Genomic DNA, 15,254 nt, shown 5'->3' on the forward strand with positions numbered 1-15,254 from the left:
CAAAGTATGGTTAAGGTATTCACAGGGTGAGGGTTAAGGGACAAAGCCACAGGCAAGGTTGCTTTCTCAAGATCATAGCAATGATCCAAGTAAGTTCCTTTGGAATGGATCAAGCACAGGGCAAAAGCATATAAAGCAGGTATCAGAGATAACCAAAGATAAATGGAAACCAGATGCCAATCAATGGACTTATACCAGACTCACAAAACGAAGATGGAAACCAAATTCCAATCAATGGTCTTACACTAGCCTCACAAAGCAAAGAAACATGGAAACCAAATGCCAATCAATGGACTTACATTAGCCTCAAAAAAGCACAAAACATGGAAACCAGATGCCAATCAATGGACTTACACCAGCCTCACAAAACAAAACTGGAAACAGATAGGAAATGGAGTGCCAATCAATGGTCTTATATCCAGCTCCCCAAAAGGAACAGGAAAGAGATAGCCAATCAATGGTGTTACATCTGACTCCAAGGAAATGGAATGCCAATCAATGGTCTTAAATCCAACTCCTAACAGAAAACAGGAAACAAATGCCAATAGAAGGACTTACAATTGACTCCTCAAAAGGACAAAATAAATGTCACAAAGTATGAGCAATGATCATGGAAATGATATACAATTAATCCTCAAAGATGAAAACAATGCACAAAGGCACACACAAACATTAATGCACAGATGAACAAATAAGCACACTCTATACACAAACAAGAGGCTTCACACAAAGGTGGGCTTTAGTCAAGGGGTCATGTCAACCTCGACAAACAAGCCATTTGTACAAGTGTAAACAGAAGCTCTTAACCTCTAACATTGAGAGTTAGGGTGAGCAGATGAAATGGGAATGAGGGTTATACCTCATAGCTCTTAACCCTGGCCTAGGTGAGCTTGAATCAAAGAAAATGTGGGGGTTCAGAATGAGGGAACCCTCTCCACTGACTGACTCTATAAAAGATTTTGGGTGTTTATTCAAAAGCATCAGCACAATAGTGCGACCATGATGAATGACTCAACTGAATAGCAGGGGATGGATTGCACATCCCTTCTATCTGCCAATGCCTCTTCACTTAGGAGGTCTTTACCTGTAACCATGCCTCATTGAGGTCTTTAGCACAAAAATTAAACAAACAAGAACATGGCCTCTTAAGGAGGGCTTCAGACAGGTGCCTGCCAAAGATAGCAGGTCTTCCAGACTACATGAAGTTAAAGAAGTTACCTAAGTGGTATGCCAACCGAGCAAAGCAACTCAAGCAATGAGTTAAAGCTACTAAAGTACCTGTAAGAAAATCAAACAAGTCAATATTCACATTCAGAAAACCAAACAGTCAATCAACAGTGGTACAACCAATATTCACAATGCAAGCCAACAACTCAAGTGAGTTCAACTCCAATGAACCTACAACACAAGGAAGGTTAGTGGACAAAGCAAAATTTGTATATCAAGTCATAAGATTGCATCAACCACTTAGCATATAGCTTGAACCTGAAATACAAAGCTCAAAAGATGAGTATGGACCACTAGTACAAGACTAGGGTCAAAAGCAAACAAAAAAGTCAAAACAACAACCAATATTCAACATGAAACATGTTTCATCAAGTGAGAATAGGTCATAAAAAAGTGCCAAGTCAAAATTATCAAGCAAGATCATCATATGAGCAAGATATGGCAAAGGCAATTTCAAAGCATACAATTGGAGATCAAGAATCAAAATTCCATATTAAAACAGAAATGACTCAAACAATTATGAAAATTTTCATGAGCATGCAAAATGTCAAACATAAGCAACATGCAAAAGATTGGAATCAACAGAGCTCAATTGGCCTAGAAATGAAAATGCACAAGTATGACATCAAATTGTGTGACACACATTGTCACACCAAACATTCATGTATGCAAATCAGAAATGACAAATGAGAAAATACACAACCAAGCCTCAAAAGTCCAGCAACATGTTGAGAATCATCATACAAAATTTCATGGAAATTGGATCATTATTGAGCATTTCACAATAAAAAGAATAAAGCATGTCACATTTTGGATATATGTTCAATCAACAGTCCCCAATCAAAATTCCAGCAATGATAAAATCATGAAATCACCACCAAAAAATAATAGACAAACACATGAGCATTTTGAAAAACATTGGGAATTAATTGGATGTGTTTTCAATTTTTAATGATTTTTTGAATATGATGAAAAATGTTTGAAATAAATGACCAAAGCATAAGAAATTATGGAGGGAAATGAGAAAAGGTTGAGAAATTTGAAAATGTGTTGTATGCTGGACTCGAACCAGGTACATATGAAAATGGAAGCGCATGGCAAAATAATCCAGAAATTGCAACCAGTGGGATTCGAAGCGTGTATATGCACAAAACGCTGTAGTATCATTAATGTGTTGGCGCGTTCAGTCATCAGTCAAAGGCCATGTGGCATGTGGTCAAACGAGGGATAGCCAATAGAATGGCCAACAGGCAAGGCGTGGCATGCTGACAGGGACAAAAACCCTAGCATCTCAATTAAATGCAGACGGCGGAGCGCGCGGCCAGGCAAGGCGGAAAACACCGTCTTCTTCATGAAGACGGTGGATGAACAGTAACAACTTCATATTTTTTTCCAGATTTCAGCAAAAGTTATATCAAACGAAAGCTTAAGCCATGCACAATCCAAATCTAGTAACAAATCACATTAAATCAACATAACAAATGCAAACCGAATCAAAACATCTTTGCACTAAAAAATTCAAATCAACATATCTTGCTCAAAACACAACCAATTTCAATTCTATAACCATCAGAATGCTCAGCATGATGAGATCTACTTAAACATGTACATGAATTAGAGAAAGGTGAGATTCGAAATTCCTACCTCTTGAAGAGTAGTGGATGAAATCGAGCGATTCAAGGCCTTGCAAGTGTCCAAATCAACTCTTGGAATGATGTTATGAAGCTCTGTGTGTGAATTGAAGCTTGGAGATGCTTGGATCTAGCTCAAATGGAAGTCTCCATGTTCATGTTCTTGAGATTGCACCTCTTGATTCTGGCTCGAATTCTTCAAATAAATGCTTGAATCCTACCAAATGATGATCAAGGAACCAGAATATGCAATAAACTTCAAGTGCTATGTGAAAGATTTTTGAATTTTGGTTGAGAGAAAATTTTGGTGTGAGATGAAATCTAGATCTAGAATGTTCAAAAACTTCAGAATTCTGTTATGATTTGGTATTTATATGGTCTCCTAATCATGCTGAAAAATGTCATTAGCAATGGTTAATTGAAATTAGCCAAAATAAGGTGTGTGACCAAAAGTGGAAAATGTGAGGTGCCATGCAAATTTGGACGTGAACAGTGCTGTATGGATGCTCAAAATCCTTCAAAATCATTTCATGCACATGTTGGCAATGGTATTTTGTTCATATGATGTACCAATTTCAAATTTCCAAATTTCCCTCCAAAATGGACATGAATGAGCAAATGGTTATGTGATGAAATTTCATGCAATATGATGATAGATTTGGAAATTAGAGGTCATGAGAAGAAATATGCAAAAAGAGGCACTCAAATTGGAGCTTTGGATCAAAAGTTATGGCTTGTTGAAGTTCCATGCACACTTGGCAATCATTTGATCATAACTTCCCAAAGATTCATCAGATGCTCATGATCTTGGACTTTTTGGAAATGGGATAGAAATATTTACAACTTTCATGTTCAACAAAATTTCATTTGAAGCATTTTTGATGATGTAAGATTGAGTTGAAGTTGGTCCAAAACCCTTCCATTTTTGGAAACTTGAAATTATAGGTCACTTTCCATTTTGGGAAATTTTTGATATGAACTTAATTTCTTCAATGTGAATGTTTGAAATGTCAAATGGACCTTGTTTGAACATGAATGAAGTATTTCTAGTCACTTCCCCACTTCCAAATCCACAGTTGACTTGCAGTTGACTTTTTGGGTCCTTAGATGACCTGAATATGTTCTGATGAACTTGAGCCTCAACCACTTAGGGAATTTGCCCCAAAATGAACCTATAGCTCATATAAGCTCAAAATAATATCACATGATCCATATCTCAATGAAAATACCATCTGTTGCACAAAGGATTCACTTGAATTGCCTTGACCTGTTGACTGCTTAAGCTGCAAGACAAATGTTAGATGACATATTTTTGTACATTTTTGGTTAGTGATTAAAAGAAAAGAAATGCTATACAAATGCAAGAAATGCTTGGTGATCAAGAATCACTCTCAAAAGAAGCCACCCACAGGGAAAGGAAGCAAGGTGCACAAAGATCCTTGAGGGTATGCAATGCTATGATATGAAGCCATGAGGGATCTTAGGGACAAAATTGGGGTCTTACAGTTCCTATCACATAAAAGCACACATCAAAAAGTTCACAACACAATAAAGGAAATGGACAAAGAATAAGTTTGATGGAGAAGTCCTTTGAGATCAACTTTGAGTTTTAGCATTCTAAAGGCATGAGGCCTAGTTTCTCTTCAACAAATTTTGCATTCTAAAGGCATGAGGCCTAGTTTCTCTTGAACTCCTTTAAGCATAGGTAAGTCCTAATTCTAAGTCCTTTCTCTTTTTGCATTTGGTTCACACAAAACAAACACAAGATAGAAATATATTTATATACAATAATGGGCTCAAATGAGCAAAAGAAAAGTGACATAAACATAAAATATGTGCTCAAGTGAGCAAAGAGAAAATCAATATGAATAATGAGTAAGAAATAAATGACATTAAAAGCAAATGACAAGAAATTAAATGCTTCAAATTAAAGTTAGTAGTTAGTGAAGTTATGTTAGCTTGTCATAAGATAATGTAGCTCTATGCTAAGCAATCATAAGTGGACTAATGTAGTAGTCACACCTATCTGAGGCCGGTCAAAAAGTATATGCAAAGAAACACAAGTTAGAGATCATGACTAGTAAGCCAAGCTCCAGAAACTTGTCATGCCAAACAAAAAAGGGGAAGGGCCTTGTATTGTCTTTTAGTTATTTGCTTGATCAAGAAGCAACCTATCTTGGACACAAAACAAGTCACTTGATCATGGATCAAGTCAAGTTTGGTTTGGATCAAAGAAGGTTAAACTCCTCATTTGTCAAGACCAACTTCAAGAACTTAACTCATTGGTCATTGTCATACGGTGAACTGACTTTTTGTGGTTTTGCTTTGTAAAGCAAATGTCGCGGTTAGCAAGAGTCGCCACCGACTTTTCTTTTATCCAATAAGGAAAGGTGGAAAAGAACAGGAAAGACCTTAATTAGATTTTGGGTTCGGGAGGTACATTATACAAAGGGAAGGTGTTAGCACCCTTTGTATCCATGGTTATCCATGGGCTCTTAATTGCTCGATCACTTAGGTCATTTTCTTGTCTGAAAAAGTGTTTGTGAATTGTTTAGAAAATGGTTTGAAAAGAGAATTTAACTTTGTAATGATTCTTGTATGAATGTATACAAAGTGGTTATCTCGTTTAGTTTTGAAACATATTTTAGAAAAATATAACTCGGTAATGATTCTAGTATGAATGTATACCAAGTGGTGATTTTCCAAAGATATTTTGAAAGGTGTGAGGTGTGAAGAATGTTTTTAGGTTGTGAGCCAGCAGTTAAGAGTTATACCTATCCGAGGTCTTTATGGGCATTTCCTATCCTTATGAGGGTAAAACTGTCCTTATTATTGAGAAATAAGTAGTTTTATCATTTGGATGTAAAAGGGTCATTGATTGGTCATTGAAGGCAACAGTTATGAGGATACCTTAGCATTCGAAGGGACTATCATCATTTAACCATAGGCTGCATCGAAGGGTCATCGAGGGACAGAATCGTATATTCAGAGGCAACATCCGAGGGACTATAATTTATTTTATGATGATTTAATCGAAGGGTCTTTGCTAAGGGTATCCCCACGTTCGCGGGACATGAGCGTAATGTCGTAATCGTAAGGCAACAAAGAGAGGTCCAAGATCACATATTCAAAGGCAATATTAATTAATTAGGTAATTAAGATGAATTTCATTATTACAATCAATTAGGATAAATCTCCACATTAAAATTAATCAGGCAATTCTGAATATATCTCCATAAGGGTATCCCACAAATAAAGTGGAATACCTAGCCGACTGTTTCTTCGGGAATAGGTAAGCCTTCTACACAATTCAGCACACGGGTTAGAATACCGAGATAAGGTGCAATTGGAAATTGCACCACAAATAGACACAGCAGTCACATGGTCAAATAATGCATAATTATAGTAAGCTCAGATTAGACAAGCATAAGACAAAACAAACAAAAGCTACTGTCACGTTCGCCTCTGCCTCGCCTAGCGAAGGCCTGGCGAGTACTCGCCCCAGGCTCGCTTAGCGATGTGCTAGCGAGCGGCTACGGGTTTTGAATTTAACAACAGTATGATCTCCGGATCCTTGAGCTTTATGGCTTTCAATTACAGAAATAACATGGACAAACATTTAGGATATTCAGGCATACTTAAATTCACATACGAAAGCAAATTACATATCGAAATTTAATCGTGATGCATTATGTATGTAGAGATCACCAATTGGAAACATAAAACAGTAGTGATGCGCAAACCTGTTTGCAATTGCAATATGGGAAGGGACTGATCACTCTTGGTATCGGAATGAGTTAGATGGCGGGAATTGGGCGGCGATAGCTTCGGTGCGGATGAGCTGCCTTCAGGGTTTCTTTACTCTGAAGTCTCCGGGTTAGCAGGATTTCTGTGCCAGAGTTTCTATCCGTCCTCCTCTGTCTTCCTTTGTTCGTCTCTTTTTTCGTCCCCTTTTTGTGACTGAAGTGCTGGTATTTATAGTGATTGTGGTGACCTAATGGGCTCAGAATGAAGCCCGAAAATTCTGAAGGTTCGCAAGCTTCGCTAGGCGAGCGCGTAGCGAAGGGTTCGCTAGGCGAAGGATTTGCTCGCCTAGCGAGCATGCAATTTGTGACCTAATGGGCTCAGTATGAAACCCAACCATTCTGGTGATCACAAGCTTCGCTAGGCGAAGGAATTGCTCGCCTAGCGAGCAAGCTGGTTTGGGTTTTTTCTGAATTGGGCCTGTTGTAGCTGGGCTTTTGTTCCTTTAAGATCAGTGTCTTGCAAAATAAGTTGGAGTGCCTTTAGAAGTCCTTTGAAATATTAACGGGCAAATTTTGGGGTATGACAGCTGCCCCTGTTCAATATTCTTGAACCGAGAGAGTTAGGATGGCATGTATGTCATTCGTGGTCTGGGGGTGGAAGATTATTGAACACTAGAATGCCCCAAAAATTTGCACTTGTAAATCAACAGTTGGTCTTGATAGAGATGGGCTTAAAGATGCCATCCAGGAAGTTTGATGATGAAAGCTTCAGATTGCGCCGTACGTTAGACCAATTTGAAGACATGGGTGCCACACTGGGTCGTCCGTTAGACCGTATAATGAGTCATCCATTAGGCTGTCGACTTCGCTGGGGAGTCGGAGTGTGTCATATGGTGCTGGGGATAAAGGATCAGAATGGATCATACGCTAGATCGCTTCTGAGTTGCAGGATGAGTCGTCCGTTAGGCTAAATCTGAGGATGAAAGGGGAGTCGTATGCTAGACCATGTTTCAGAACGCACCACACGCCAGGTAGTATCTGAGGAATAAAGATTAGAGTGGATCATATGCTAGATCGTCTCTGAGGGATGAACATCCAGATGGGTCGTATGCTAGGCCGTAGCAGAATGAGCCATCCGTTAGGCCGCATCTGATGATAAAAGGGGTAGTCGTACGCTAGACTACACTTCAGAAATGTACCGTACGTTAGGTAGCATCTGAGGGTTTGAAGGTCCAAATGGGTCGTATGTTTAGACCGCATCGGAGTTGTTGAAGTTCAGAATGGATCGTACGTTAGATCGAATCTGAGCTGCAGGCTGAGCCATCCGTTAGGCTGAATCTGATGGTGAAAGGGGTAGTCGTACGCCAGACTACGCTTCAGAAATGTACCGTACGTTAGGTAGCATCTGAGGATTTGAAGGTCCAAACGGGTCGTATGTTTGACCGTAGCAGAATGAGTCGTCTGTTAGGCCGCATCTGATGATGAAAGGGGTAGTCGTACGCTAGACTACACTTCAGAAATGTACCGTACGTTAGGTAGCATCTGAGGGGATGAACATCCAAACGGGTCGTACGTTAGACCGTCTTGAAATAGTTGAAGGAATCATATGTTGGGCTGAATCAGACTGAACCGTGCGTTAGGCTGTATCTGATAATATCTGTATATGCTGTACTTGCAGTAAATGTCTGGGATGGGCTTAAAGATGCCATCGTTAGGAGGATATCGAAGTGTTGTCAGAATGAATGTTCCCATGAATTGTATCTGAAATATGTATCTGAATCTTGCATGTAATTGCTAAAGGTGTCTGCCTGAATGAACCTTTTATTTTGACTATATCAGGAGGATAATTAACCTGCAAAGAAAAGTTAGCTTCATGCCATGTCATGATGCATGAGATGTTTTATGCTTTCGAAAATAAATGCGGATGTTGTATGCATGCGTATGCTGTGAAATGATGTAATGAATGAGTTATGCGTATGAGAAGTTTTTTCTGGCGGCTCCACCGGGGAGAATAAATCTCCATATACTGGTTGGAGACATTTGTGTTGATGACCCTCTCTCGGCTGGAGGTTTCTGATTTCTGTCTGATGGTGGAAATATTCAACAGAGCCTGGCTGGGGAGAGATGATCAATCTGTCTGATGATGCCGACCTCTTCTGGGAAATAGCTGGCTTTGCCCGGGGATACTGTCAACTTCTTCGGGGGAATAATAGGCTTGCTAGGGGAATAGAATTGGTAGCGGATTCATTGGAAGCATGGTTAGACCTTTTCCTTGATCCTGAAGTCGAGTAGTAATTGCTATTGCTATTCTATGCGTGTATTTTGGTAAACATCGATCATGTTCAAAGGCATATATTAATTCAAATTAAATCAATGGACATTTACGCAACCAAAACAGAAAAAGTAAAACAAAGCATCTTTTTGGAAATGAATTGCATTCATTTTGAAAGAAGGCCTATAAACAAGCAATTTGTGTACAAGGAGACAGAAATCCTAGTAAGAGGAAATTGTCAAAAACAAAGAGAAAGCTATGCAGAAAAAGTCCTATTGATTTTAAGTCTACTACTGCCATTATGTCTTCAAACGTCTCATCTCCTGCTGTCGGATAGAAGTGATTGGCTTGGTCAGTCCTTTGAACTTGGGTGAAGCTGACTGAGAACGGGACATAGTCATACGCTTTATATCCCTAATTTTTGCCTGGACCGCCTTTTCAGGTTTTCAGTCCACCAGGATACCCTTTTTTGCCCAAGCCGCCTTTTCAGGTTTTCGACTTGCCGGGTGTACATTTTTTTATATATATCCCTAATTTTTGCCCGAACCCTTTTGGTTCGCCGGGATGCCCTTACTTTTGCCTAGATACGTCGACCTAGCGGGTCTCTTTTATGCATAGTATTTTTTAACTATGTCCGCGTTCACGGGATGCGGGAAACCTTCGCCATCCATTGTAGCAAGTATCATGGCTCCACCAGAGAATACCTTCTTAACTACAAATGGCCCTTCGTAAGTGGGAGTCCATTTGCCTCTGGGGTCAGTTTGTGGTAGAATAATACGCTTTATCACCAAGTCGCCACTTTGATACACCCGTCTCTTGACCTTTTTGTTGAATGCTCTGGTCATGCGCTTCTGATATATCTGCCCGTGACATACAGCCGCAAGTCTCTTCTCATCAATCAAATTTATCTGATCGAGTCGAGTCTGAATCCATTCGTCTTCATCTAAGCCCGTCTCTTTCATGATCCTTAGAGAGGGAATCTGAACCTCTACTGGTAAAACGGCTTCCATTCCGTAGACTAAAGAGAAAGGAGTTGCCCTTGTCGAAGTTCGTACTGAAGTACGATAACCATGAAGAGCAAATGGTAACATCTCATGCCAGTCTTTGTATGTTACCGTCATCTTTTGTATAATCTTCTTAATATTCTTATTAGCAGCCTCCACGGTGCCGTTCATTTTTGGCCGGTACGGAGAAGAGTTATGGTGTTTTATTTTGAACTGCGTGCAGAGTTCAGTAATCATCTATCAGTGATAATTCTCTCAGGGAGACGACAGGTTTCTCGAATAGATATTTGATAGAATCCATCTTAGAAATCAATAAAGTGGTGTGATTCAACATATACTGTCTTAGTCGGCGAACAGCCCAAGCCAAAGCACAGCAAGCTTTCTCGAGCTGTGAGTATCTTGTTTCACAGTCGGTACCTTTTTGCTAAGGTAGTATATGGCATGCTCTTTTCGACCAGACTCGTCATGTTGCCCCAACACGCACCCCATTGAGTTTTCTAACACGGTCAAATACATGATTAGAGGTCTTCCCTCGACTGGTGCTACCAGAATTTGGGGGTTCTTGGAGATACTTCTTGATTTTATCAAAAGCTTCCTGACATTCATCATCTCTTGACTGTTCTCAGTAATTTGAAGATGGGTTTGCAAGTAGTAGTCAAGTAGGAGATAAACAGGGCAATGTAATTCAAGTGCCCCAAGAGGCTTCTGACTTCTCTCTTGTCTACTCTAGTACTCAGATCGACAGTCTCAATTGACTCCTCATGCGGTTGTATAGTCCTTTCTTCTTTCAGTAACAGTCTGGCAAGTTCTTCAGGTACTTCACAATCTTCCTCACTTCCATCTTCGGCTCGGTAGATCAGATTTTCGAAGTCATAATTAGCAGTAGCAGAACTATTATCAACAGGATCCATAGTGGGTATGGATCTGCAATTTGTTACGTGAGTGTGTGCAAGAAAACATAGCTTATTTGAAAAATGACAGGAAAGATAAAGAGCGCAATATTTGAATGCAAAAAGTTCATTGATTTATTGAATATGAATATGCTTATGAAAATGACAAGACATTTAACCAAATTTGATACACTAAATAAGCAATAACAATTATTCCTGACTAAAGGAAATCGGGATAGTGTCTTCAGCCTTCCAATTATTGAGTCTGTCACCAACTGTTGGGAAAATCCAGCTATCCAGGTTGCAATCGCTATCAGCATCTTCCACAGCATTGACAGTCTCGTCATGGTTAGGCAGAGGGGCGGTGATGTCATTAGGAGTCTCCGGAGGATCAGAGGTAGCCGCCTGTATCTTTCCATTTCGAATGCCGCGTTCCACATGCTCACCTGTCAATATAAGTTCAGTGAAACCCGATGAGGAACTTCTCAATAGATGGCTGTAGAATGGGCCAGTCAGTGTGCTCATGAACATGTCCACTAATTCTCGATCAGTCATGGGGGGTTTGACTCTGCCAGCCAAATCTCTCCATTTTTGAGCATATTCTTTGAAACTTTCTTTAGAGCCCATAGTCATATTCTGCAACTGTAGCCGAGTAGGCGCCAATTCAGAATTGTATTGGTAGTGCTTGTAGAAAGCTGTCGCTAAATCAGTCCAGGTGCGGATGTCAGAGCTCTCGAGCTGATAATACCACTCCAACTGGGTGCCAGACAGACTCTCTTGGAAGAAATGGATCCATAGTTTCCTATCAGTGGTATACGGCTGAATCTTTCTCACATAAGCTCTCAGATGCATCTGAGGACAAGATGCCCCATCGTATATAGTGAAAGTGGGGATCTTGAATTTGCGAGGAATGACCACATCGGAGACCAGACCCAAGCTTTCGAAATCCAGACTGGGCGCCTTCTGACCCTCCATAGCTAGCATGCGTTCTTCCAGCAACTTATATTTAGCATCTTTTGGAGAGTACAGTTCATTTTCATAATCTTCATCGTCGTCCTCCTGGTTGAGAGGATTAGCATTCTCATCTTCCGAATCATTTTCTGTCTCTTCTTCTGAATCCTTCGGAATTCTAATCTTGACTCCTGTAGCCTGCCCTTTAAGCCTTCTCCCCGGGTTGATGTAACCCACAGGTTTCTTGTCTTTCTTCTCGAGCAATAGAGCCTTTAGTTCCTCCTGCCCCTTGGATAAGTTCAAGATCATCTCCTGGAGTTGAGCATTCTGAGCCTGGAGATCTTTGACGGCTTGTTCGAGGTCCATTTTTCTGTTTGGAGGAAAACCGTGAGAACATTGATCCCTTTAGAGTACCTGTTATGCAATGTTATGTTATGCTATGTAATGTATGAAATGTTTTCAATGTTTAGAGTCCTTGAAATGGTTAGTACAATGCCATGATGTTATGATGTTATGATGTTATGTTGTTAAATAAATAACAAGCACAAGTAAGTCACACAACAATCATTCCTAAGTCTTGAGGCTCGCATGAGTTCCATAGGTAAATACCCTCCCCACTGAAGTTTGGTTGGTTCAACCTGTCCTAGAATAGTAACCAGGGTTCTAGAAGGATCTCAAATCATTGACCTTTCCTTAAGTCCACTTCAGTGCAACACCAAGTGGTTGACCAAAGCTTCCCTAAAATCCAATCTCAAAGAGTGTAGTATCGAGTCTCAACCAACTCCAGTCGGAACCGAAGTCAGTCATCTCACTACTTTCTAATGGCCAGGATGAGTCAATTAGGGTTCTAAAGGTCTGGTTAATGCTTTGATGACACCACGCGAATGCCAAATTTTTCCTCAACTAAACATGAGGAACATCAGGACATCCAAAGTGTCACATTAACCGTAGCCATCATTTTGACCATTCCAGTATACGCCGGATAGTCGCGATGATCTTTTGCTACTTACCTAAGGTACACTAGATCCGGGTGTAGGATCTTTCACTCAAGCATAACATACCCAAGCAATCCCTTAAAAATAAATCAGACAATTTGAATAAGTGATCTTGTTTTTAAGGTAACCTGTAACACCCTTCTACCCAAACGACATATTTATATATATTATCAGAGTACGACATGTAGAAGAGTTTACATTTCTTTCAATTCAACATTTATCACATCTCATTATAAAACATATTATTGATTTTAATAAAACTTCGCAGCGGACAACACACAATTATTATAATTCATCATTTAACAATTCATAAAATGTTTCAACATTTATCTCAACAAAAGATCTCAACATGTTAACCATCATGAACAACGGAAATAATAACATAATATCTATCGAATCCCATAACCCCGGTGTCACATGACCAGAGCATTTGACTCGACTCTGTAGAATAACTCCACACTTATTCTTCAGACCTCAACAAAGCTACTCCTCTTTATCTGCACATTGCTCATCATAGATGAACATAAACACATGCAGAAGGGGTGAGAATTACATTATTAAACAATAATATAACGACAGAATATAATATAATTATATTGCACACATGTCAACACAGTTCATCATAATCATCATTATAATCAACAAACTCATGAACATCAACAAAACAACACATCAATTGCAATGCACACACCCATGCATGACTCAACACGACTCGGTATACCCATTTTGTGACCACTACAGGATCACCACTCCCAGATTCATCACCATAGAATCCGAGTTCCCCGTAAGGAACCAAGCCTCTCAACAAGCCCGGAGTCAACAACATCATTGGAACTCAGTCCGTTCATCACTAGGCATCGGCCTTTCATGAATGCATGCACATCAAACATGCATAATAATCATCATAGCAACAACAACATCATATAGTCATGTTATCATCATCATTAATAACATGATATACAACTCAACAAAACAACAACAACATTTCATCGATTTCACATCATTACATAACACATTTATTATTAAACATGTACATTCAACATGTAATCATCATAAACACCTCATACACCATCATATAATCACTATTAATTGTTATGATACAATTACAGCGACCTACTAAGAGTCTCGCAACTCAACGTACTCCAAACTCATTAACATCAGATTCTGGATTTATCAGTTCGCGCCGCCAACATAGGTTCGCGTCGCGAATAATCAATTTCGCTTCAGTTCGCGCCGCGAACGAAGGATCGCGTCGCGAACAGTGAATTACAGAACTCCTCTGAATCCTGCTCAGTTCGCGCCGCGAACTGAGCTTCGCGCCGCGAACGCGCGCGAACAGAACTCCCCTGCTACGAAAACCAGCGCAGCTTTGCCTCTTTGCTCGCTATAACTCACACCACACGGCTAACAATCCAAAATCAACATTCAACAGTTATATATACACAACATACTTCGATTACAATACATATAACGTCACAAAACTCACAGATCGGACAATTTCCCTCAAAAACCCCAACTTTCCCAATATCCCTAAAATTCCCAAAATCTATCAACGATCCAACAGATATCGCGAAATTGCTCGCATATTAACGTTTAATAAGATTCAGACCCCTTACCTCTTTGGATTGAAGGAAACTCTGAGCACTCTTTGGCCTTTTCCTCTTCCTTCCCTTTCTCTTCTGCAGTTCTTTCTCTTTTTCTGACTCTGAAGCAAAACACGTGAAAACCAACTGAGTTCTCCTTTTGGCCTCTTATATCCAATTCCACCTTTACCCTTCCACTCTTCATATTCCATTTATTTTATTTATTTAATTATTATTAAAATAAATAACATCTATAATAATAATAATAATTCCTAAAATTTCAACTTTATTTAATTAAATTAATAACATAATATTAACTTAATTAAATAATTCTCTTATTTTAAATCGGGGTGTTACAACTCTCCCCCACTTTAGAAGTTTTCGTCCTCGAAAACATACCTCAAGTAAATAGAGCCGGATACGACTCCTTCATCTGATCTTCACGCTCCCAAGTCAAGCTCTCACCAGCTGGACCTCCCCAAACAACTTTCACTAGAGCAATCTTCTTACCTCTCAGGGTCTTCTCTTCTCGGTCATCTATCCGAATTGGCAACACCTCAACGGTCAAATTATCCCTCACCTGGATATCATCCACCTGAACAACATGCGAAGGATCCGCAATATATTTTCTCAACTGAGATACATGAAACACATCATGCAGATTAGAAAGCGACGGCGGTAAAGCTATCCGATACGCCACTTCCCCAACTCTCTTCAAAATCTGATACGGACCCACAAACCTCGGAGTAAGCTTTTTAGACTTTAAAGCTCTACCCACACCTGTCGTCAGAGTAACTCTCAAGAACACATGATCTCCCTCTTGGAACTCAAGTGCCTTTCTCCTATTATCATGATAACTCTTCTGACGACTCTGAGAAATCCTCATTTTCTCCTGAATCATCTTAACCTTTTCAGTCGTCTACTGCACAATCTCAGGTCCGAGTACAACACTCTC

Source organism: Lathyrus oleraceus, chromosome 1, assembly GCF_024323335.1.
Source record: "Lathyrus oleraceus cultivar Zhongwan6 chromosome 1, CAAS_Psat_ZW6_1.0, whole genome shotgun sequence".
Lineage (NCBI taxonomy): Eukaryota > Viridiplantae > Streptophyta > Magnoliopsida > Fabales > Fabaceae > Lathyrus > Lathyrus oleraceus.